Source organism: Physeter macrocephalus, chromosome 7 (assembly GCF_002837175.3).
Source record: "Physeter macrocephalus isolate SW-GA chromosome 7, ASM283717v5, whole genome shotgun sequence".
NCBI classification, from domain to species: Eukaryota; Metazoa; Chordata; class Mammalia; order Artiodactyla; family Physeteridae; genus Physeter; species Physeter macrocephalus.
Window position 1 is genome coordinate 100,326,083 of NC_041220.1, and position 2,705 is coordinate 100,328,787.

Here is a 2,705-nt window from a genome sequence, read left to right on the forward strand (position 1 = left end):
TCCAACTCTTTCAGGGAAAGGGAGCTGGCATTTCACTAGAAGAAACTAGTCAGTAGGAGTGTGGTATGATGGTCCCAATATGAAATGACCCACAGAGTTGCACTCACTGTTATGGGAAAACTTTCTAGTTCCCAGGGATTGGAATGAATTACTCTACTCCCAGTTCTCTCAGCTGTTATCCTGACCATGTAGCAGTTCTCATTGTGAATCACACAGACTGTCTTGAAAGTTCCTGAGGGCATTCGTTTTGTGTCCCTCTCAATACTTAGTGCTCAACTCTAACCATAGCAGGGATCTCACTATAGCTTGGATCATTGAATTGAATCATCTATCAACAAAAAGGCATCCAAATTTTTTTTAATCAATGGAACCAAAAAATAGTATATAATTTAAAATAATATTATTTTCATACCATTTCTGTTATTTCATGCCAGAAACTGTATGTGAATAATCTTGTCTCCTTTGACTTCCTTATTTTTTGTTTGTTTGTTTTGTTTTGCTTTGCTTTCATCATTCTTCAGGCATTTGGAGTTTCTAATTGCACAATGCTGATTTTTCTCTTCTCTGCCTTTACACGTGTCCTTCTCTCAGGCTTGAGTGTTATACAACTTTCAGCTTCCATTGGATGATGGAGCGCTGCTATGCATGCCCAACTTCATGGCATGGTGAATTAAATGACACCCAGTTGATGACTGGCGGCCTTGATCACATGGTAACTTGGTGGCCATGGCTAAGCATTCAGTTTCTACTAAGGCCCAGTAACAGGCCAAGAGCTGTTCCTCAAAAGCAAAAGAATTATTCACAAAGGATGGCAGGGCTTTGCTCCCAAATCCTAAGGGCTTGTGCTCCAATTCACCCATTGAGGCCTGCCAAGTGCTCCAAACTACATCCCTATCTGCAGCTGACCCTTCAAGCACCATTAGCTCTGCTGGATCATATGGTCCAAGTGGCAGAGCAGATTGAATGGTAGCCTGGACCTGTTGCAGAGCCTTCTTTGGTTCCGGGTCTCACTCAGAACTAGCAGCTTTTTGAGTCACTTGGTACATGGACCAGAATAACACATTCAAATGAGGAATATGTTGGCTCCAAAATCCAAAGTCCCCACTAGGCACTGTCTCTTTTTGGTTGTAGCAGATGCAACAACTCTGTCTTCACCTTGGGAGGGATACCTCCACATGCCCCATCTCACTGGGACCCTAGAAATCTCACTGAGATAGAAGACCCATGAATTTGTATTGCATTTATATCCTACCATCTCACATGCGAACATATTAACAATAAGTTTAGAGGAGTTGCTACACCTTGTTCACTGGAATCAATCATGATAATGTCACCAATGTAATGGACATGGGTAATATCTTGTAGGGGAAGATGATGAAAATCCCTGTGAACTGAATTATGGCATAGGGCTGGAGAGTTTATATACTCCTATGGTAGGACAGTGAAGGTGCATTGCTGGCCTTCCCAACTGAAAGTAAACTGGTTCTGGTGGCCTTTATTGACAGGTATACAGAAAAAAACATTTGCCAGATCAATAGTGCAAACCAGACACCAGGGGATGTGTTAATTTGCCCAAGCAATGAAACTACATCTGGTACAACAGCTGCAATTGGCGTCACCACTCGATTAATCTTAACAATAATCCACTGTTATTCTCCAAGATGCATCTGTCTTCTGCACAGGCCATATAAGCAAGTTAAATGGGGAAGTGGTGGGAACCACAGCTCCTGCATCTTTCGGGTCCTTGATGGTGGCACTAATCTCTGCAATCCCTCCTGAGACTGTGGTATTTCTTTTGTTTTTACTATTTTCCTAGGTGAAGGCTGTTCTAGTGATTTCCACTTGGTCTTTTCCATCATAAAAGCCCTCCGTCCATAGGACAGGAAAACAATGTGGGAATTTTGCAGGTAGCTAAGTCTATTCCAATTATGCATTCCAAAACTGAGGAAATAACCACAATATGGGTCCGAGGACCCACTGGCTCCACTGTGAGATGGACCTGAGTTAAAATTTCATTGATCACGTGACCTCCATAAGCCCCTACTCTGACTGGTAGACCCCAGTGATGTTTTGGGTTTCTTGAAATCAGTGTCAGTTCAGTAGTCCCTGAAAGGTTTATATTATTTCTTTTTCCCCATTGCACAGTCACCATGATAAAAAGTCATAGATCCCTTTGGGGAAGGCTGGGGGAAAGATTAGCAGTATAAATTATGACAGTGTACTGGGATCCTTCCTCAAAGGGACCCCGTCTCCCCTTCATTCATAGGGTTCTGGGTCTATAAACTGGCTCAAGTCTGGGAATTGATAAATGGGCCATGACTCTTTGTTTTTAAGATTCAAGTGTTACTTTTGTTCACTTAACCTTGAACTTTTCTGTTTATTCAGGTGAAGTAAGAATTTAGTAGGTTTCCTATCTGTTTCACTTCTAGGAATGCCCTGATCAACTAGCGAACGCCACAGGTCTGGGTGAGTTAAACTCTTCTGATTGCTGCTTTGACTCCTCTGCCCATTAGGATAACCAGATCCACCTCATCTTTGGCATTTGAGTGCTTCCATTTGGCCCCTAACATCCTGGGGTCTAGTTACTTCCAATGCATTTAGATTTCCCAATTCAGTGACTGTGATTCCCACTGCGAGGTCTGGTCTACATAGAAGAGCAATCACAGAGCTATTCAGGGATGCTAGGGCCCCCCTCAAAAATTTAT

General features: G+C 42.6%; 1 pseudogene; it reads right to left on the minus strand.

The window, feature by feature from the left end:
* Positions 1-600: 600 nt before the first annotated feature.
* LOC129392267 (uncharacterized) lies at positions 601-2,260 on the minus strand (annotated as a pseudogene).
* Positions 2,261-2,705: the final 445 nt, after the last annotated feature.